The sequence below is a fragment of the Schistocerca nitens genome, chromosome 3 (genome assembly GCF_023898315.1).
Source record: "Schistocerca nitens isolate TAMUIC-IGC-003100 chromosome 3, iqSchNite1.1, whole genome shotgun sequence".
Classification (NCBI taxonomy): domain Eukaryota; kingdom Metazoa; phylum Arthropoda; class Insecta; order Orthoptera; family Acrididae; genus Schistocerca; species Schistocerca nitens.
The window spans coordinates 304,889,103-304,914,238 of NC_064616.1; positions in this window are offsets into that span (position 1 = coordinate 304,889,103).

Below are 25,136 nucleotides of genomic sequence, written 5' to 3' on the forward strand. Positions count from 1 at the left end.
ACTATAGCTATTTGAGTCTGCTACATGTCTGAAAGTAGACTCAAGTTTTCTTTAAATCTTTCAGCATTTGTGTCATCTGAGTTCTATTTCACTACAGGATGAACTACTTACAACAGCAACAAACCATCGCCAACAGAATTTTGCCTATATCTTCTGCACACCGTTAGGTCCTTCGCAAAAATTTCGGCATAAATTGTTTCCGGCTTTAGCCTGCTTGTAGTGCCTATAACGATTTGAGCATCACTGAATTCTGTTAGCGCTTGGAGTTCTGGTACTCACCAGCGTAGCTACGACAGTTAGCCCTTTTTGTGTTTCCCCCAGGCCCTCTAACCTAAAAAAGCACCCAGTCCACGCCACACAATCCCCCGTTACCCGTCTAGCCGCCAGATACGTGTAAGAGACTCCTGACCTATTTAGCAGAGCCCGAAACCCCAACGCCGTATGGCGCAAGTCGACGTATTTGCAGACTACACGGTCGCATAATCGTCTGAGCTCTGATTCAGACCCTCCACTCGTTTCTGCACCAGGAACCCGCAATCGGCCCCGTCGACTATGTTACAAATGTTGAGCTCTGCTCTCGTCTCCCAAGCTTCATTGGCAGCACAAGAAAACTTCTAGTTCATAAATAAAGACAGAAATACAGATCATTCATATCTATGACTGGAATTAATTGGAAAAGACATACAATATCCTACGCATAAACTTGAAATAAAGAAAATTAAGATTAAATCAGGAAAATCTTATGCATCAAGTTGTGTAAATATTTTGCATATGTACATGAGTATATCATGGTATATCATGGTATATCATGGTAGAAACAAGATGTAGTTTTGTTAAGCGAGTTAGAGAATACATTCGCTGCAGTACAACTGGGTAAAGAGTATTTAATTTGAAATTCGTAAATGGAATTACTTTAAAATAAGATAATTCAATGATAGGAAAACATATTAAAATGATTGAAGAGTAACACAAAGTTCATGTAAAGATGTTGGTAAATATAATAAACAATTCATAATCTCATAAGAAGGCATGTGTTAGAAAATATATCCTCTCAGTGGCTCTGTCCTTTTAACTGTTAGAAATGTTTGATTTTATAGTAAATGTAAAGTAGGGTTTGATTGATGTAAGTAGTACAAATTCACTGTGCAACAGTCATCTTAAATTTACAGTTCATACATACTGATGCAAAATTCTCAATAATTAAACGTCTCTTTCTGGATATTGGAATGGTGAATAAATTCTTAGACAGTGAAGCTATGTCTTCTGACTGAAGTATGCACACAAGAACACCCACCTACCCACCCACATACACACACCTAATATCTTAGCTGTGATGGTATGGATTGCAACACGGAATCTTTTGCACATTTGTGGTCATTCTACGGTACTGGCAGTCCACATCACTGTAATCTGGATAGTTCAAAACATGCTCCATGAAGCTCATGACTGCAAACTTGCTGGAGATGGTGGGATCCACGACCTCATGCTCCTCTGTTTGTGCCAGTGTCACATATAACACCTTGTAAGTATAGTCAATGCAGTGAATGTGATTCTGCTTGGCAACACCATTTTGCACTGTACTCTCCATAAAGCCAGTCATCCATGACCTCAGCCAAGAGCTGATCAATCAGCTCGTGCCTTGTGCAGTAGTATCTCAGCCTTGGTCACGTGTCCCATCCCAGGGATTCATACTTGAAGATTTGCAAGAAAAATTGATTTGTCAACCTTATATAACATATTTAAACGTACATATACGTAGCTGGTTACACCATATCATCTCCTTCAGTTTGACTTCCTCTAATAGTCACTATTAAGTACTTTATCATTTTACAGATTGTATGAATACTTCCAGTTAATAAAACCAAACATAATGGATTATCATACATAGTCTAAACTAACAGTCTAAACACATAACATCTTAAAACAGACCTCATGTTAAAGTCAAAATAATATAAACAATATCCATAATTAGTTGTTATGAAGGTATCATATTACACAGTCACAGTAAGTAGTATTCATGAAAAAAGTGGTCACACATAACTCTGTGAATTAGTTAGTCATTCTTCAACCCACCACTAATGCTCATTATCATCACACAAAGACTAAATTAACCATAACTATTGTAACTCAAATAAGAGATTTGATTTTCTCCAGTTACTGATAACACTATCTGTATCCCCTTTACTCTAGTCAACTGAGCGCCTCTTCTCTCTACAAATTTACCTGTACAATAACTTCAAAAATAAGGCAAAAAATGTACTATCACAAAAAGAGATGTGATCAAACCCACACCAATTCCCCTTTTATGCTTAAATCGGCAACTTCATCTCAAAAGCACATCACCTGTAAATGAAAGTCAGGTTAGTATAGAACTGACATAAATATTTCATCCATAAGGGACGTCATTATGAGGGATGCGACTGTTGACAAATACAAATAAAGCAGATTCTGTATCACTCTCTTTTTTTATTTTTTCACTGTGTGTTTCGATGGTTCACATCATTATCTTCTGGTGCAGAATTTTCCTTAACAGGGAAGGTAGGTCGGTGTCAACAAAATATTTTCGCATTGGAGGACAAAGTTGGTGATTGGAATTGTGTGAGAAGGTTCTGTCACAACGAAAAACGCCCTTCTTTTAATGAATTCCGGCCCAAATCCTGTATCATTTCTGTGATACTCTCTCACATACTTCGTGATACTAAAACGTGCTGGCTGTCTTTGAAATTTTTCGATGTACTCTGTTGGACCTGTCTAGTAAGGATCCCACACTGTGCACCAGTATTCAATAAGAGGACGGACAAATGTAGTGTAGGCAGTCGCGTTAGTAGGTCTGTTACGTTTTCTAAGTCTCCTGCCAATAAAACGCAGTCTTTGACTAGCCTTGCCCACATCATTTTCTATGATTTCCTTCCATTTTAAGTTGTTTGTAATTGTAATACATAGTTAATAGTTGAATTTATGGCTTTTAGGTTACACAGATTTATTGTGTAACTGAATTTTAACGAGTTAATATAGTGAATTAGTACCATAACTGAATTTTAAAGACAGAACTACATATAATGAAAATTTAGTTTCCATCCACATAAGTAAAACCAAAATATAATTGAATGAATGTGTTTCTACTGGATTGTGTATACTTGATTTATCAAAACAATTAATCAATAATTATAACTGCAATGTTATAGCATTGAATGTGGGGATAATATTGTACTTTCTTATCAAGATACTGATAGTTATATTTATAACACAAAAACAAAATTTTCTTGAAAATATTGCAATCAGTCATTGATCATTTTATTACAAGTGATTTTTCAGAAGGTAATATATAAAACACACCTGAAGTAAATAAAATGTATTATGAAAATTATAGATCAATGTAATTAAAAATTAAGGGATAACTTTTTGTTCCAAAGCAAATTCGTGTGTTAATAAATTTGGGGGTAATTAAAAGAAATAAAAGAAAAGAAATATGCTGTTAAAAAATAATAATATAAGATTGTAAAGAATTTTTCATTTAACAATAAAAAACAGTGTAGAACTATGAATTACATATGAACCTTTCAACAAAAAAATGATCTCTTCAGATTTATAAGTTCACATGACCATAAAAATATGTTTTAAAAGATAAGATATATGTATTACCATAGAGAAGTAATAAAATAATAAGGCACTGACATAATTTTCATTATGATTCGTAATAATAATATAAAAAATTAGAATTAAGAATTTTCATAAATTATATTACATTTCCTATATTCTACAACACAACTATAGGAAACTTCCTATATTCTACAACACAACTCCCCCCCCCCCCCACCATGAACCATGGACCTTGCCGTTGGTGGGGAGGCTTGCATGCCTCAACGATACAGATAGCTGTACCGTAGGTGCAACCACAACGGAGGGGTATCTGTTGAGATGCCAGACAAACGTGTGGTTCCTGAAGAGGGGCAGCAGCCTTTTCAGTAGTTGCAAGGGCAACAGTCTGGATGACTGACTGATGTGGCCTTGTAACAATAACCAAAACGGCCTTGCTGTGCTGGTACTGCGAACGGCTGAAAGCAAGGGGAAACTACAGCCGTAATTTATCCCGAGGGCATGCAGCTTTACTGTATGATTAAATGATGATGGCGTCCTCTTGGGTAAAATATTCCGGAGGTAAAATAGTCCCCCATTCGGATCTCCGGGCGAGGACTACTCAAGAGGATGTCATTATCAGGAGAAAGAAAACTGGCGTTCTACAGATCGGAGAGTGGAATGTCAGATCCCTTAATCGGGCAGGTAGGTTAGAAAATTTAAAAAGGGAAATGGATAGGTTGAAGTTAGATATAGTGGGAATTAGTGAAGTTCGGTGGCAGGAGGAACAAGACTTCTGGTCAGGTGACTACAGGGTTATAAACACAAAATCAATTAGGGGTAATGCAGGAGTAGGTTTAATAATGAATAGGAAAATAGGAATGCGGGTAAGCTACTACAAACAGCATAGTGAACGCATTATTGTGGCCAAGATAGATACGAAGCCCACACCTACTACAGTAGTACAAGTTTATATGCCAACTAGCTCTGCAGATGACGAAGAAATTGAAGAAATGTATGATGAAAGAAAAGAAATTATTCGGATAGTGAAGGGTGACGAAAATTTAATAGTCATGGGTGACTGGAATTCGGTAGTAGGAAAAGGGGGAGAAGGAAACGTAGTAGGTGAATATGGATTGGGGCTAAGAAATGAAAGAGGGAGCCACCTGGTAGAATTTTGCACAGAGCACAACTTAATCATAGCTAACACTTGGTTTAAGAATCATGAAAGAAGGTTGTATACATGGAACAACCCTGGAGATACTAAAAGGTATCAGATAGATTATATAATAGTAAGACAGAGATTTAGGAACCAGGTTTTAAATTGTAGGACATTTCCAGGGGCAGTTGTGGACTCTGACCACAATCTATTGGTTATGGCCTGTAGATTAAAACTGAAGAAACTGCAAAAAGGTGGGAATTCAAGGAGATGGGACCTGGATAAACTGAAAGAACCAGAGGTTGTACTGAGTTTCAGGGAGAACATAAGGGAACAACTGACAGGAAATGGGGAAAGAAATACAGCAGAAGAAGAATGGGTACCTTTGAGGGATGAAGTAGTGAAGGCAGCAAAGGATCAAGTAGGTAAAAAGACGAGGGCTAGCAGAAATCCTTGGGTAACAGAAGAAATATTGAATTTAATTGATGAAAGGAGAAAATATAAAAATGCAGTAAATGAAGCAGGCAAAAAGGAATACAAAAGTCTCAAAAATGAGATCGACAGGAAGAGCAAAATGGCTAAGCAGGCACGGCTAGAGGACAAATGTAAGGATGTAGAGGCTTATCTCACTAGGGGTAAGATAGATACTGCCTACAGGAAAATTAAAGAGACCTTTGGAGATAAGAGAACCAACCTCTTGTATGAATATCAAGAGCTCAGATGGATACCCAGTTCTAAGCAAAGAAGGGAAAGCAGAAAGGTGGAAGGAGTATATAGAGGGTCTATACAAGGGCGATGTACTTGAGGACAATATTATGGAAATGGAAGAGGATGTAGATGAAGATGAAATGGGAGATACGACGCTGCGTGAAGAGTTTGACAGAGCACTGAAAGACCTGAGTTGACACAAGGCCCCCGGAGTAGACAACATTCCATTGGAACTACTGACGGCCTTGGGAGAGCCAGTCCTGACAAAATTCTACCATCTGGTGAGCAATATGTTTGAAACAGGCGAAATACCCTCAGACTTCAAGAAGAACATAATAATTGCAATCCCAGAGAAAGCAGGTGTTGACAGATACGAAAATTACCGAACAATCAGTTTAATAAGCCACAGCTGCAAAATACTAACACGAATTCTTTACAGACGAATGGAAAAACTGATAGAAGCCGACCTCGGGGAACATCAGTTTGGATTCCGTAGAAATACTGGAACACGTGAGGCAATACTGACCTTATGACTTATTTTAGAAGGAAGATTTAGGAACGGCAAACATAGGTTTCTAGCATTTGTAGACTTAGAGAAAGCTTTTGACAATGTTGACTGGAATACTCTCTTTCAAATTCTACAGGTGCCAGGGGTAAAATACAGGGATAGAAAGGCTATTTACAATTTGTACAGAAACCAGATGGCAGTTATAAGAGTCGAGGGACATGAAAGAGAAGCAGTGGTTGGGAAGGGAGTAAGACAGGGTTGTAGCCTCTCCCCGATGTTATTCAATCTGTATATTGAGCAAGCAGTAAAGGAAACAAAAGAAAAATTCGGAGTAGGTATTAAAATCCATGGAGAAGAAATAAAAACTTTGAGGTTCGCCGATGACATTGTAATTCTGTCAGAGACAGCAAAGGACTTGGAAGAGCAGTTGAACGGAATCGACAGTATCTTGAAAGGAGGATATAAGATGAACATCAACAAAAGCAAAACGAGGATAATGGAATGTAGCCGAATTAAGTCGGGTGATGCTGAGGGAATTAGATTAGGAAATGAGACACTTAAAGTAGTAAAGGAGTTTTGCTATTTGGGGAGCAAATTAACTGATGATGGTCGAAGTAGAGAGGATATAAAATGTAGACTGGCAATGGCAAGGAAAGCGTTTCTGAAGAAGAGAAATTTGTTAACATCGAGTATAGATTTAAGTGTCAGGAAGTCATTTCTGAAAGTATTTGTATGGAGTGTAGCCATGTATGGAAGTGAAACATGGACGATAAATAGTTTGGACAAGAAGAGAATAGAAGCTTTCGAAATGTGGTGCTACAGAAGAATGCTGAAGATTAGATGGGTAGATCACTTTACTAATGACGAAGTATTGAATAGGATTGGGGAGAAAAGAAGTTTGTGGCACAACTTGACCAGAAGAAGGGATCAGTTGTTAGGGCATGTTCGGAATCATCAAGGGATCACCAATTGAATATTGGAGGGCAGCGTGGAGGGTAAAAATCGTAGAGGGAGACCAAGAGATGAATACACTATGCAGATTCAGAAGGATGTAGGTTGCAGTAGGTACTGGGAGATGAAGAAGCTTGCACAGGATACAGTAGCATGGAGAGCTGCATCAAACCAGTCTCAGGACTGAAGACCACAACAACAACAACAATGATACTTTGGCTGCCCCACTTTGTTGCTGTCGAATATTGCTACAAATTTTGGTGAATGTTTAGAGGATGTCTTGGACATCACCTTTGGTTCCCAATCAATGATCAGAAATGTATATATACATATCTTCTGAGATCTGAACTTTCTGAAAACATGCTTTTTTTGTGGTATAGCGGATTGAGGCAGCTACAGTTCCTAAAATGCTGGCTCCCATAAGCAGCCCATTTACTTGTTTGTAGATTTTTCCTTGGAATGACCAGCAATATGTTTTAACAAAAGTTATAAAAGGTTATCAAGTCTGTCATTTCTCTTGGGAAGAGCTTTTCGAATTTTGTAGGTTTTTGTTCAATAACAGCTAAAGGGTCATGAATTAGGCTGTCAGTATACAGATTTTGTTACATCTAGCTATATCATTTGGCATTTGTTAGTACATGGCATGTCTTTTAGATAACTGGCAAATGAGAGCCTATTTTAATTGAGTAGTTACTTTAAAACACAAAGGTAACCAGTAAAATTGTGTTGAGTTTCTGAACAGTTTTGTACCCAGGGTAATTTAATTACTTTGAGTCATATTTCTTGTGAGCTGTTGTATTCATGCATAGACATTGATGCTCTTATCTTTTGTAAGCAGGAGGTTAGCAGTTTGAGGAGGTCTAAAGTTCAGTTTGGCATTTGTTGGTGGGGTCTTTGTGCAGATGTGTGATTTTACTTTCTTCAAAGAACCTTAAGATTTTCTGGATGTATTCGTTTCCATGTAAAATAACTGCTGTAATTCCATTGTCTGCCTTTGTGACAACTGCTTTATTATTTTTTGGTTTAGTATTTATAGCATGGAATGCTCTATTTTCGTTAATTGTGGTGATTTTTCTGTTTCTCTCATGCTTTCTTTCTCAAGGAAATTTATAACTTGTTCTGCTACACCAATTTTAGTGTGGTTATCAAACTTATCGGTATCCAATGCATTCTTAGTAGCTACCATCCATTTTTAAAGTATTTCCCACTGAGTCGTTATTCTATGTTGTATTTCAGACAAATATTACACTTATCAAGTTCTTAGTCGTTGAATTCGATTTCAGTGGTGTTTATAACTTTACTGTAGAATTTATTTTGCTTGCCTTCAATCAGGATCCAAGAAAATAGACTAACATGCTTCCCCTTCCTCAGTAACTACTACCAAAAAATTATTGGTGTACGCAAAATAATAAATCCATCGAAAACAAATAATAAAATTTTCTATCTGTTTTCTCATAACTGAAGAAGCAGTGAAGATAAAGACGTTTATTCCCTGGCATATGTAAAAGCATATGTAATAAATACAACACACTAAATAGGTGAACTGGCTGTAACTACCATACCAGATGCAAAGAGCACATCAATGACTTAAAATACAGCACTCCACACAAATCTGCAATAGCCTTCCATATAAAAGATACAGGACATCCATCTGACAACATAGAAAGCAACCTTACAATACTACATACACTGAACAACGTGCACACAATGTCCCTGTATGAAGAACTAGAAACCTATACACACAGAAAGAAACATGTGAAACATCTACTCAATAGTGAAACAGGTTCTAACCACTTTTTCAAAAGGTTTAACAAACTACTTATAGCATGCCTATAATTTACAGTTTCAGTACACAAAGATTAATGTAACCATTCCTATTCATGTGTCAATTAGTTCAACCTATAATTCATGTGCATAATCTGTTGCAAACCTTTTGTATATAAAAATCATTATAACAATTGATGTGTAGCCAGGGAAGGGGGGTTCAATTTGCCTACCAGACACAAGCCCAGGTCGCAGAGAGGGGACAGGTAACACATATGCAGGGTAGGTGGGAAATACTACCCATGGATCAATACAAAGAAAATATATTGGTGGCTGTTCCCAGATGGGTGGCCTTTGGTCACTGACTGTTCCCCAGGTTAGGGGGCTGAGAAAATCCTGTAGGGCTTACAACTGTGCTTATAAAGCTTTGCCTCTAGTAATAGGAGCCACCCCATACACAATATTATCAACTATGGTAAAGCATGATGTGAAAGAAATTACAGTAGGTGGGCAATCCACCACACCAAATTGTGTAAGCAGACAATGCAGTTCTGAAGAGTCTGCAGAATTACACAGACATGAGTCAGAGCAACTTGGAACTTCAAACAAGATTAAGTATAGAAAACAATGTCACATACCTACTTTCAAAGTAAATTCTCTTCTAAATACTGGAAAATTAAAACATCTTACAGACACCCTGAAAACTCAGATAATTCTCATAATGGCCTTACAAGAAACCAGCTTCTTGGATGAAAACAATTTCGGTTCTTGAGGCTTCATAACATGAAGAGGTAAGGTAGGCAAAAACCCACTGCTCTCTTTATATTGGACATAAATATTTTAGACTACGTTATTAACTTTAAGTCACAATCCAAAAGACTCTCCACACTTACCTAGATATCTGCTGACAAAGTATACACCATCATGAATGTACTTGCCCCCATAAATGAGGACAAAAAAAGACCAACTCGATAAAATGAAAAAAAATCCAGAAAAACACGATTCCTACTTCTGGGGGACTTCAGTGCCCAGGTAGGGGAGGAGAAGAAATACAAAAGAATTCTTGGAAGCTGCCCTGCACATAACAGGATGAATCAAAATTGCATCAGATTGATCGAATTATACCAAGCACACAACATGATTCCTATAACCACAGCCTTCAAAAAGTTATCTCAAAAAGAGAAATCATGGGTCTCACCAAAATCACACCTAAGTGAATTTCAATTTGATCATGTGGCAATCAAACTAAAGTTCCATAAAGAAATACAAAAAAATAAAGTCCTCAGAGGACACAATGCAGATTCTGATCATTAATTTTCTAAAATAATTCTCAGAATCATCTCAAAAAATAAAAACGGACCAAAATCTCAAAATAAGAAAACATGGTCCAGAAAACAATCAACTCCAAGGAGTTTCCCCTCAAAACTGAAGACATGTAAACCCAAAACTGGGATCCACTAAAGAAAGCTTATATAGTAAAGCTCAACAATTAGCTCGCAAAACCAAAGCAAAAAAAACATGCCTGATGGACAGAAGAATGTGATGGACTCCTTGAACTAAGAAGAAACGGACTGCAACAGTGGCAACCTCAGAAAAATGAATGTAAGAGATATAACTTCTTAAACATAAGAAAGTTAGTGAGCAAAAGTATAAAATCATAAAAAATCACAAGAAGGTCAACTCCTCTTCCACATCACTGACAACTACATCAAAAACTACCAAAGGAACTTTTATAAGGCTTTTAAATGGAAAATAGCCAAATACAACCCACAAACCCTACAGTTCCCGGCCAAAAACGGATATATCGCCCACAACAACAAGAATAATTTCAAAATATTGGCAGGATATTTCAAAAACCTTTTCAGCTCTGAAGAACCAACAGAAAAAATGGATTACAAGACATCAACAGTACCCAACCCTAACTATTAACCACCCCCCACTGAGGAACCATGGAAAGTCATTTCAAATCTCAACGACTATAAAACCTTGGGAAAACCAAATGACAGCTTAACTTTGGAAAAATATCAACAAACATGCCATAGCATCCCTTTGAAACATCTTTGAAGAAATTTTAACAAGTGAAAGAATGGAAACTGAGTGGAAGACGGCTCTCATCCGTCCACTCCATAATATAGGGTCTTAAACAGACTTCTAGGGACAGCTTCAGAGTGATCTCACTCCTAGACATAACATACAAGATATTCTTTAAAAACCTACTGGCAGACTATAAACTTGGAGAACATCAAATGGGTTTTAGAAAAGGGAGGTCCTGCCCAGAACAAATTCTGAAGCTCAAAAACCTCATGGTATGCCAAAAATCTAGAGCAAAATCATATTTTATCATTTTCATTGACTTTCAGAAAGCATATGTGTCAATAGATTTGGATTGCCTCATCTATACACTAAAAGAATTAAACCTAGACAACAAAACCACTAACTTAATGAGAGAAATTTTATATGAACACATACTCCAAAGCCAAAGTCATGGCAGAACTCTCAGGCACTTTTGAGATAAAAACTGGTATACAGTAATGAGATGGACTCTCTCTGCTGCTATTTAAGTGCAATGCAAATATAGTAATCAGAGGGTGAAACACAAAGATCTATAGTGAAATCCAACTAAGAATAAAAAACAAAGGCATCAAATGAACTGTACAGCCTTTGCAGGTGATATGACAATATTAGCTGAAATGTGGGTAGAAACCAAGAAGAGGCCTCAAACTACAGAAGCAAGCTGAAGAACTAGGTCTCAAAATCTCCTTTGAAAAGGCCAAGATAATGACAAACATAAAAGTCTTCCAAAATATTTTAAAATCAGGCAACAAAAAATTAAGACCGTCAAGGAATTCAAATGCCTTGGAGAATGGATCAGCTGGAATGCCCTCAAGAAAAACGCAATGAAGTCTAGTAGAAGTAAAACTGAACTGGCGTTCCGACTCACCAAAACCACATGCAGCAAGAAGTCCCTGTCATGGAATGCAAAAGTAAGACATTACAATACAGCAATCAAACGAGATGCTTTGAATGCATCTGGAACATTGTCCATCATCAACCATAGCCCATTTCAAAGGCTGGAGATGAAATAAAGAAACATATTAGGAAAAATCATTGGCGCCAGATTCCACAACAAAAAACTAATTCACATTAAAAATACAACCCTTAACCAAGCTACTGAAAAATTCTGACACAAAGAGGAAAAAAGAATAAACTTTGAAATCAATTAATCACATCAGGATTTTCAATTACAAACTTTATCAAGAAATCAAAATCCCTTATGTGTTCTGAACTCACATATAGACACTTGCTTGTACACAGATGATTAACCCCACACCACACTTACATCAGTCACATTGGTAGTAGATGATACACAATCATAAGAGTATAGAAGTCAACAAGAGAAATGAAACAGACGGAAATCAAAGATTAGGAGCATACTTCTCAGACACAGCACTTTATGCTTAACAAGAACAATATATATACAGACTGTATGCCTCGTGAGGTTTCACTGTGGTGTTCAGACTTTGCTAAACGTAGAGTTAGACTATGCTCAAATTTCACCCACCCAATGACAACCTGCGTATACTGATGGTGGCAACTCCTATTTTAGCACTCAACATCAAACAAGGAAAACCTGTCAACACATAGAAGACAGTCTATACTGTGACCACTTATCAATATTTCATAATCACCAAGGAAAATAAGTCATCCTGCAACAACACATTGCCTTGCAGAATACTCAGATTACCTGTCACTGTAACAAAACGTTCACCAAGAAGCACATATCTGTGGAACACGTTTGAAAATCTTAGCTACCAGATGCTTTAGCACCCGTATTCATCATACAAAATTTCACAAACAGCGACAACAGAAATGGTTTTAAGCACACAGGAAGTAACACCAAGGAAACACACAAAATATGTTTGATTCTCACCTATTGCAAGTGGCAAACACTAATCACCTAAAAAATACTATTCCCCTTCATTTCATAAATGTCATCCACAGCAGAAAACTGAATAAAAGATAAGTGTCCCATCATCCCATAGAATCATAACACACAGAGATACGTAAAACAGAATATACATAGAAAAACTTCTTGGTTACTCAGGGAAGCTGTTAACTGACCTTCCGACTGCTACGCTTCTGTTTTTCTTCAAAATACTGAGAGAGGTCCAAGTTGACCTCAAGGAGAAAACAGGAATAGATAAAAATAATTATCTTATGTTATACCTAGAACAAATAAAATCATTGTATAACAACAATTCTGATGCCTCAGTATCTTTTTACAAACCATGTACATAAAACTAGCGTTGTCAGAGAAACAGAATTACAGAGTGCAATACTATTATTTTCCAGGACATCACATCAGATGAAATAATTAGTTTTAATTTTTTATTTTTCACTTTATTTTATGTTTTATTTTTCACTGGGATTTGCAATTGCATTTAAAAAGTTATCACTACTATTTAAGTTTATTTACATGGAGTTTTAGAATTCTAGTTCACTAAGTGTAATGTCTAAGACACACTGTTCCTTACATTATCTAACAGTGGTTAATACAAACAAAATTGCTTCAACTCTCACACTTTTTCATAAGTTTTCAGGATTATAACTGAGATTAGTCCCTTAGCTTCAATGGTCATTCTGCAACACCTGCATTCCTCTCTTCTGGGATCAGATTTTTAGTCATAAAAATTTCGTGGAGACCGACTGGAGTTTGTATCCTGCTCTTCACACTGGGAATTAGCAGCTTCCTCTTAAGTTCTTGAAAAAAATGTTTTCTACAGTCTGATAAAATTTACTTTCCATGTAGGATTTTTCATCTTGCATAGTATGAAAGTATTTAGAGTGTGTGTGTGAACTCCTATGGGACTAAACTGCTGGGATCATCCATCCCTACAAAGCATTTAGAGATCCTATCATGAATGGGACATAAGTCCATCTTTTGTTGAGCAACGTACGAAATACTCGCAGGTCATCTTATCCATTGTATCCACTCTCCCTTTAGTTTGATTGTAATGGAGAAAAATTGTGGTTTTGGGTTTTGTTTTCATTTACACTTGTCTTGTTGAGGTGCTCAGTACTAGCAAAATTACAGCCTGTTTTTCTTGGGTACATAGGGTACCACAATTAGTTCACCGTTGAAGGTAAAAGCAGAGGACTTCACTAGTCTGGATGTATTAAGAAGCATAAGCTTAGAAATATGAGCCTTGATCCTTCTGATGGTGCCACAGACAGTTAGATTATTCTTATAAAGTTCTTGTGAAAAATAGGCAAAAACAAATGACCACCTGAAGACTATGTTAGGTCGAGCACAACTGATTGTCCTTGGTTATTTTCTTTTGAATTTCTCAATTTTCCGATATAAACTTCTAAATTTAGGTAATATGTTCAGTTCTCATCAACCATGGCCAAGAAATTTCGGCCATATTTTGAGGACTTCCACTTCACATACGCTCTAAAGCAGGACCGGCCAGAAATTCTGCACGCGTGCGGTGCTCCTGCACATGTGCAACTTCCGGGTCACAGCGTGCACCCCGCAGCCGTCAGCGTTCATGTAGTGCATGTTTCTACGCACAGATGTCGCTTTATCCACTTGCTGGGATACTCTGTAAAGGCGAATTCTAGTGCTCTTTCCACAGCTTGCAAGCCAACCATAGGAAGGTATTTCGCGTATTAAACATTACTGTCACAGTCTGCTCATTGAGACGTCTACTTTTATGTTAACAGTTTAACCCAGTAGGACAAGTAATACAGTTAACAACCATGGGTTTTTATTAAGGCAGCTTGACTGACGGGACATAAATACATGTAATGTTTTTGATCTAGTATTTAAGAAAGAGAGCACTTAGCGACTTCCAACGAACCTTATTCATGATTTCAAATAACATTAAACTAATGCAAGGTTTCCTATAACTAATTCTCGGTGCCCTCAGTTACACCCACATAATTTCTGTCTCACTGACCTCTGAACAGAATGATAACCGCAGACCTCTCGATGATCACCTGTTATTTCAATACCATTATTGCTATATCTTTCATAAGTTCCGTCTGAAATCTCCATAGTAACCGACAATTAGATGAATGTTATGTTTTATCGACTTCAGCTGAGCGTAGCCCTTCTCACATTAATAAAACCCCCTAAATGTAAGTATACATTGCAACAATCGGTTTAATGATCAATTTTCCTGATAATAATGTAACATGGAGCAGAATGAGGCAATAATGCACAATTAGTAAACAATAATTTTTAATTATGAAAGGAATAAATCCAAACACGTTTATCACTCGTCATGAGAAATGATATAGTTAAAATCGGGCGCAAAAGCACGGCTCATTGACAAACGCAAGCAGTTGCGAAGATTTTCATCACTTATGCTTGATCGAAACCTTGATTTATTCATTTTCATCACCGAGAAAAATCATTCACAAACAAGCTCTTGCGTGTACCACATAAACAGGGAAGTGGAGCCGCCGCCGTTCATTTAGGACACATGTCTAATAACAGATATCGCTTTTGCTCGCTGTCGCACACGTGCGCACATGTGCAGCACTTCCGCACGTCTGCACACTGTGCAGCGTTTGGCCGGCCCTGCTCTAAAGGGACAGCGTCCTCTGAAGGAAACGACTTGTTGATCCACAGTCCCATGTGAAGCAGGATTGTGCTAGTTGAATTTACACTGGCTAACAAATACTTAAAAAATAACTCCAACTGCTGCTAATTTATCTGTTTTGTTTCATTCAGCCCTTATGTATCATCAAACCTAATAAATGATGACCACTAATGAAACCTAATTCTAGTCACTGCGGCAAGTAAAATCTCTCTTGTAGAGAGGATCTGTAGTCGACCAAAATTCTACAGACTCGCTTTCAGCTTTTAGGGATCCAACTGTACATGGTATGCCCAAAAAGGCACACATGTTACCAGTATTTGTGGCATGTCGTGGTTGTCGTTTATTCAAGTTATCTGCATTCCACTCGTCATAAAAACATTGAGCCGTTTTATTAGTGCTGTCTACATTAATTTGTACCACATTTTCATCAATCAATAATAAGAAAGCTTCACTCACTGTCTGAATAACTTGAGATGAGGTGGTCAGACCTGGAGACACAGTAATTATGTTGTGGTGCACTGTCTATCAAATTGCCTTTGGCAGGTCAGCCAACCATATCATACCAATTTTACCATGGGGCATCCAACACTGTTGTGTTCATTGACTGTGTTACTGTTACCTTCAGAGGTATTTTCCACATTCACAAATCTCTGGTGTTTCCTCTTCTCAGTCTAAAGTATCCTCATTCCCTGAATCAGAGCTTTTAATAATCCCTTCATACACATCTTCATCACTGCTATCATCTATTATTTAAATAACTGTCTCTAAATCTCTTGCATTATGTAAATGGAAAGTTTCAGCATTATATTTCGACATGACTAAACCCCACGGTGCACACTACGAGAGTCATAAACTGTTTTCATAGAATTTCAAATCAATAGTACATGTTAAAATAACTGAAAAATCAAGACAACTAGTATAGAACTCTTAATATGCAAAAAACCTTAGGAGACATTAACAGGTACAAGGTGTACGAGTGGATCCCAGTTTGTATTTCATTTTACTGCTGTTGTATTTACTGAACAGTCTACAGAACTCTTTCATGGTAACAAAACTGATTAAATTTGTAACACATTAAAAACGTTTAGGAATTCTAAATTACACATTTCTCTAATAAAAACTAAAAGGGGTAATAGTGGTGTCCACCGGACGCCGCATAGCAGTCTGAAGGTTTAACCAGACAGTACAGGAACCTAAAGTACTACTTATATCCTTCTTACCCGTTTTTCGTCGTCCCTTATTCGCTTCAGATTTTATGGAGGTCTATTCTCTCTTTGCAACTAAATGAAAGGAAGTCTGTTTTTTGCCATATGCATTACACTTCTTTTATTTGTGAAGCATCTTCAGTGGCCTGTCATACTTGTTTGCTACAAACAACTTTTTCAGCACTAGTTTTGTGTGGTAAAATTATCATTTACTGTTACTTACAATTTCTGACGTTAATAAATGTGTGTCATCCTGGAGATGTATTTTCCCAGTCTGCATGCTCCAGATGGCAGATTTTCAGTGTTTCCTTGATCAGATTTATTTCAACAACTGAGTTCAACTTTTCACCTAGGATAGAATGAATGTGTTTACAGCGTGCACTGTTACCAATGGTCGTCGTATGTTCATCTGTTGTCGTTTGTTTGTGTTCTGTTGTTTATTATCCGTTCAAATGGTTTAAAAGGCTCTGAGCTCTATAGGACTTAACATTTGAGTTCATCAGTCCCCTAGAACTTAGAACTAATTAAACCTAACTAACTTAAGGACAATACACACATCCATGCCCATGGCAGGATTCGAATCTATGACCATAGCGGTCGCGCAGCTTCAGACTGAAGTGCCTATAGCTGCTCGGCCACCCCAGATTCCTGTTTATTATGTGTAGTTTGATACTGATTCATTTGCTATGAGTGTGTGTGTGAATGTGTATATGTTGTTATGTGTGAGGATGTTATTTTCTGTGAGCGGATTTTCTTGCCATTATTCATGTCATGAATTTTACTGTTTTGTGGGGCTTTATGGTGTCTATTTGTTATACTTGTTTTCATTTGTCTTTAATAATTCTGATACTTGTGTCAAAGATCATATTTTCCATGTGACTGATGAATATGTTTATTAGTGTTCCTGATACTGCAGATCAGATGGGAAGGTCATCCTTACATATTTAAAATGCTTTTTCAAATAGGAAGTAACTTTTTTATATGATTACTTTAAGACTTTCCTTATTTCCCTAAAATTATCTGCAGTTAGTTTGTATTAACTAGGCAGTTCTTTTTCAATTATTTTTATTTTCTCTGCCAGGGGTATCAAGGAGTACACATTGCCTTTGACAAAAGAAATGAGTGCTGTGGTTTTTTGGAATATGTAAGTCTTTTGACTGTGAAGCTCATATTTGTTTCACTGTTCTATTGTTCTTCATTTCATAGTGTTACATTTTGATTTTGTTCGTGTGTTTTGCTATGTAACATGATGGTGCTTTCGTAACATTAATGACAGACCTCACATGAATATGTCATCTGCGAGTTTTGGGTTGGGTTCTGAATATTACTGATTTTTATATTTTTCTATGTGATTTGTTGTTTTTATTTGTCACTTAGTATACATTTGAGGTTGTTTTTTATGTGTGTCTGGAAACTTGCAGTTGGATCAGATTTCAGTTTTGTGATGCAATTAGAGGAGATGAGTTCTTTGGGTTTCCCTACATATTGTTTTTTATTGATTAAAACTGTAATGGTCTCTTTATTAGCACTAGTAACTATGATTCTATTACAGTACAGTTTTGCTTTCAGTTTCATAGTTGTATTGTGTTGTGTTGCCTTGTCCAAAAAGTAAGGAACAGGAACCTTCATGCTTTCTGTTCTTTACTTTTTTGACATGGCAGTTTTGTTATTTTCCCTTTTGTGATACTCCACCATTTACAGTGTTAGTTTCTTGTTTCATGTCATCCATCAGTTTGCTTTCTGTTTCTGTGCTCAGATTTTCTAGTAGTGATTGTCTAGCTTTTTACAGTTAATATGAGGAAATGTAACATGGTAACACATCATTAATCACTATGGAACTCATTTATTGTATACATAAAGAAAACTTGTCTAACTGACCACTGAAGATGCCTCACAAATAAAAGAAGTAAAATGCACATGTGAAAAAATTGACTTCCTTTCATTTAGTTGCGATGACTGAATACAGCTCCACCAACTTCATATGTCATTACTTTTCCAAAACTATTTTCAAGTCGAATACATAATGGCGCAAAATTCATTCCAAACACAATACTACTTCGTAAATATACCAAAAACTCATCATAATATTATAATAATTTCACACAAACAGTTAATATTCTATCAGGTAAACGTCTCTAAGCCATAATAGTACACAAACACAGTGTATTATCAAATCCCATTTGATGCAAAAAAAATTTCTTTGTTGCAATAATGTGCAAAATTCTGTTTTCACCATGTCATAACAGGTTCCAAATATAAGCAAAGATCTTATACATAAATTTCTTTTGAACCTACCATGACAAAATATAGTTTTCCTCAAAGGCAGGTAAACAGCTGTGCCCTCCTTTCAAAGGAGTAATATTTGCCATAACCGAAGTATGACCACAAATAATTTAAGTAAGTTTTTCCATCACAGAAGTCTGAACCACTAAATATACCAGAAGAAAATGCATCTATCAATAATCTAAGTCATTAAGATTAAAAATAGAATAGGCAAAGGTATAAAATGTTTATATTATAACATAGTTCAAAATTATTCATTATCAAAACATGGAAATAAATTTTAACACATTATACTTCCCACCATTAACCAATCTACATATCCTTTGACACTAATCATATTACAACACAGTGCAAGTCTTTAGCAATAACTGTAGTTAAGGCAAATTAATCAATGTCCAGTACCACTCCTACCAGTATCTAGGCAGAAATAATGAATGTTGCACTGGCAAAATCAATTCATTACCAATATATAACATGACAGGACAATAAAATGAATATTACCAACACAACATAATGATAGTCTTTTGAATACTTTCTAAGAGATAAATCAATTGCAAGTAATTCTCATTATCTGAGGCATATCATTCTATGTGTGAGTTTTTAAGCCTTTAAACTGCTTCATCCTGTGTACCCTTCTCGTTTTAATGTCAGATTTCAACATAATTCTACCATATCATTTTCCATAACAATGCATACACTAAGAGTTTTTTCTTTAAGTCTATTAAAAACTCAAAGCTATGAATTTTTTTACCACAAACAAATAAGGTTTGGATTTAACAGACTGCAGATATTCTTTTCTACAATGTACCTAAAAGATTAACATTTTGAAATTTTTGGTCAGAAACAATTATTTTACATGAGTTAACATAGTCTGCTATCAAAGGACAGTGTTCTCTTAGCTTACCCTTTCTGAACTGTTGACAAAATTGTTTTGATACTTTTTGGACCAGTATATCTTCATTTGATTACATAATTTGAATAACTTTTCCCACATTGTATCATTACCTGAAATTTTAACATTAATCTGTTTTTCCATAAAATGTTAAAAATACATGCATTACAGATACCCCAGAAATTTCATTCATTTTCTTCAAATGCTGGACTATCTTCCAAAAAAATTACTTTTCTTATCCACATTTGCTATTTCACCTGATGTATAAACATTTCCAGCATGGGAAAACGTTTTGACCCTATGAGAAGATTATCTACTGTATTTACAAAACCCTCATATAAACTGTCCAATTCACTATAATAATCTCTCTCTAAATCATTAAATGAATTATTTATGTGCTCCTCTTTGGTAACTATTTTAGACACATCACAGTTTTCAACACTAATTGGAGGCTTAGTTTCGATTGTGAAACTACATTTTTGCGTAGTTAAGTTTTAGTCTATTTTCTTCTTTTTCTGCAGCAGTCTCCTTATGAACTTTTACTTCATTATTATCTATTACTAATGTTTCTGTTCCAAAACTTTTTTTTGGTCTCTTCCCTTTGTTGAAGTCTCCCAGGTCTCATTTAATGACAGTTGGAATATATTTTTATTCTCCACTGAAACAAAGTAATTTCTCTTCTCAAGATATTTCATCTCCTGTGACTATGAGTCTGTATGTTCTATAACTTTTCCTCCATGACTTTAAGAAAGTTCTTCATTTTACTATTCAATAACCTCATCAAAGATCTTATCAATTCCGAGGACCTCAATTTCACTGGTTCTAACATTTATCTTCTTATCAAACTTTGCATACACAAAAATAATAAATGAAAGTTCTTCAAAAACACTGCACTCATGTCTCATTATTTGCTTCTGTCTTTGATCTGGCCAGGTCCTTTTGCCATTTCCTTCAAAACTTTAAATTTTTTTGTTTGAGATTCTTCATCTCTTTTCACCCTCAATTATATTTGTATTTTCCTTTATTTTGCTCCTGCAGTGTGGATATTATTGCAGTATATATTCATATTTATTCACCCAGATTCTAATCTCCCTGATTGTGTCTCAAGATTAATTTAATGATAAATCTGGCAAAAACGCTTCTTTGCCTCTGTTTGGATAAAAATTGTTCTGCCACGTAGAAGAAACACGAGAAGAGGATGAACTACTCATAAAATAATGTTTGTGAATAATAATAATTTAGTAATTTTAATGACTTAACATATTGTCTTGGTTTCCTGTACTTTGATGTCTTCATTGACTTATACTTTGGTACTATTTCAGCTTGTGGCAGAATATTCAAGTTTTATTTTAAAATAAATATGCAATATGACCATTTACTGACGCCATAAAATTGTTAATGAACACCTTGACATGGCACAGTAGTAACTATTAATAAGGATATACACATTATTTATAGGTTAAATACCGAATTTTGTGAGTGTAAAAAGGACTAATTGAGAACAAATGTGTTTCCATCTATTCTAAGGCATCTTCAATGATCAGCTTTTTTATGCTGTTTGTCATGTTCTTCTACAGATATGTGGCAGAATTTAGCACCTGAATTTTTCTCTCATACTAAATATATACAATTTTTTTGAATACATTCAGTATTTGTGGAAGTGCTGCACGCTAAAATCTATCACATATGAATTATGACGTAATAAGTAAAAAACCTGACCACTGAAGATGCATTACAAAAAAAACGAAACGCATATGGTCTAAATTAGGCCTTATTGAAATCACAGAAGACGCTATTTAACCTATAAAACAAGTATAGCTACAGCTGTCGAAAAAAACACAGAAGATAACATGAATTTTAACATCATTCCCAAATTTGGAAAAATATAGTTACTACCAATTTTTGACCTTTTCAGGCCACGTATTTTTTAATAGTAGAATGTAGATAACACTATGTGACCTGTTCACTAAACAAATAAGAAGTAAATATTTTTATAATTTCGGAAAAATATCTGTGTATGAGCCCTAATGTGAGTAACTGCAGAAATATTTGTACCTATCGAGTACCCCAATAATTTGTGTGTACTGCGTATTCCAGTTCATGGTGAAAATAAGGCTGCTGATCCATGATTGTCATGTAGACGTCTGTTTAAGTAGTCAGGTATTTTGACTACTGGCTCACAGTTTATTTATTCCCCTGTGGAGCTTGTTCTAATCATTCCACTGCAGTTCAAAAAGGATAAACGATGTACGTAACTATAATACCAAAAAAATCATTATATCTACATCTACAGGTCTACTCTAGAAATCATACTTAGGTGCCTGGCAGAGGGTTCATCGGACAACCTTCACAATAATTCTCTATTGCTCAACTCTCGAAGAGGAAGCAGGAAAAACGAATACCTCTATTTGTCCGTGCGAGCTCTGATTTCCATTATTTTATTATTTTTATATTTTCTCTCCATACGCATGGGCTTCATTCGGAGAAGTAAGTTGGTGACTGCAAGTTCGTGAGAAATCCCGCTGCAAAGAGAAACGCCTTCGTTTTAATAATGTTCACCCCAAACCCCGTGTCATATCCGTGACATTCTGTCTCCTATTTCTCTATAATAAAAAATGTGCTCCCTTCTTTGAACTTTCTCGAAGTACTGTACTAATCAATCCTAGTAGGGATCCCATACCGTGCAGCAGTACTCCCAAAGGCGTAGTGTAGGCAGTCTCTTTAACAGATCTTTTGCATCTTTTAAATGTTCTCTTATTATAACGCTGTCTTTGGTTTGCCTTCCCCACAGCATTTTCTATGTGTTTTTCCCAATTTAAGTTGTTCGTAATTGCAATTCCTAGGAATTTTGTTAATTTTACAGCCTTTAGATTCGATTAATTTATCGTGTAATCGAAGATTAACGGGTTCTTTTTAGCACTCACTTGGGTGACCTCACACTTTTCAATATTTAGGTCCAACTCGTTGTTTTCGCATAAGGATATCTTATCTAGATCGATTTGTAATTGGTTTTGATCTTCTGTTGACTTTACTAGACGATAAACGAGAGCATAATGTGCAAGCAACCTAAGACGGCAACTGCAATTGTTTCCTGAGTCGCTTATACAGATACGGAACAGCAGAGGGCCTCTAACACATCGCTGAGGAACACCAGAAATCGCTTTCTAGTTACTCCATGACTTCCCACCAGTTACTTTGAACTGTGACCTCTCCGACAGAAAATCACGAATAGAGTTGCACAACTTGGACGCTGTTCCATAACCACACCTTTTGATTACAAGCCGCTTGTGAAGTATGGTGTCAAAAGCCTTCTGTAAATCTAGAAATACGAAATCAGTCTGAAATCCCTTTTCCATAGCACTCAACTCTTCGTGTGAGTAAAGAGCTAGTTGTGTTTCACAAGACTGACGGTTTAAAAGATCGGTGTTACCTTTGTGTCATTAGACAGTTCCCTTCGAGGTAGAACAATGTGCGGACACAATAGATGTTCCATAATCATGCTCAATATCGACGTGAATGCTATGAGCTTGTAAATTAGTGGACTACTCGTATTGTCTCTCTTGAATATTGATGTGACCTACACGACTTTCCAGTCATTGGCTACCGATATTTCGTCTAGCGAGCGGTTGTGTGTGATCGTTAAGTATGGAGCTATTACATCAGCATACTCTGAAAGTAATCTAATCGGTGTACAATCTGGACCGGAAGACTAGCTTTTATTAAATGATTTACGTTGCTACTCCGAGTATATCTACTTCTAAGTTACTCATGTTGGCAGCTCTTCTTGATTGGAACTCTGGAATATTTACTTCTTAATAATGTTCACCCCAAACCCCGTGTCATATCCGTGACATTCTGTCTCCTATTTCTCTATGATAAAAAATGTGCTCCCTTCTTTGAACTTTCTCGAAGTACTGTACTAATCAATCCTAGTAGGGATCCCATACCGTGCAGCAGTACTCCCAAAGGCGTAGTGTAGGCAGTCTCTTTAACAGATCTTTTGCATCTTTGTGTTTAGTAATTTTGACTCAGCAGAACAGTAACTTTGACTCAGCAGAACGGTCATCAATAGTATTTCCATTGCTATCGTGTAGAGAAGACACTGGTTGTGTCTTGCGGCTAGTGTACTTTACATACGTCCACAATCTCTTTGGCTTTTCTGCCATGTTTCGAGACAAAGTTCCGTTGTGAAAACCATTTTAAGCATCTCACATTGAAGATCGCGCTAAATTTCGAGCTTCTGTAGAAGATCGCTAATCTTGGAGATGCTGCGTTCGTTTAAATATGGAATACATTTTTCGTTGCTTCTGCAGCAGTGTTCTAACCTGTTTTTTTTTAGTTCCATGGGAGATCAGCTGCATATTTTGTTAATTTATTTGGTTTCAATCTCTCAATTGCTGTCGACATTATTTCTTTGGATCAATCCGCATCTGGTCTACATTTAGAAGGAGTGGAGATAGTCTCCCAGTAAGGTGTCAAGGGAATTTGTCTCTGCTTTTTTGAATAGATATATTTTTAGTGGATTTGGGAGTTACGGCATTCAGTCTCACTTCGACAACAGCGTGTTCTTTAATCCTTGTATCCATTTTGGCGCTCGTTATTTTTTCTCGATTATTTGTGCTGAGAGGTCAAGTGTGTTTTCACAACCGTTTACTATTCGAGAGGGTTCACCTACAAATTGCTTGAAATAATTCTGAGATAATGCGTTTAGCACCGTTTTGAATGATGTCTTATGCTTACCTCCGAATTTAAACATGTATGTTCACCAACAAAAAAATGGTTCAAATGGCTCTGAACACTATGGGACTCAACTGCTGTGGTCATAAGTCCCCTAGAACTTAGAACTACTTAAACCTAACTAACCTAAGGACAGCACACAACACCCAGCCATCACGAGGCAGTTCACCAACACATCGAGGGTAAATTGAAGTAGCCACTGACTATAGTTGTATGAGTCGGGAACATGTTTAAAATTATATACATGTTTTCTTTGGACCTATCAGCAGTTGCATCATCTGGGTTGGGAGGTCGGCTAAAGGATCCAATTATTAATTTTTCCGGTTGCCAAGAATTATCTCTATGCATACTAGCTTACAGGAACTATTTACTTCAGTTTCGCTACTACTCCTAACAGCAACAAACACGCCACAGCCAAGCGTATTTAGCCTTTTTTTCTGAACATTGTTATGTCCTTCTCAAAAGTTTCGGCTGCACTTACCTCTGACTTTAGCTAGCTTTCATTGTCTATAACGATTTGAGCACCAGTGCTTTCTATTAGCGCTGGGAGCTCTACTACTTGCCCAACACAGTTACGACAGTTAACAGCTGTTATATCGTTGCTTCCTAGGTCTACTTTACTCCTGTGTTCGACCTGCACGCTTTGAGACTGAAGCCCTTTCTGTATTTCCTAGAGGCTCTCTAAACTAAAAAAAACCGCCCAGTTCACACTACACATCCCTGCTAAGCATGTAACTGCCTC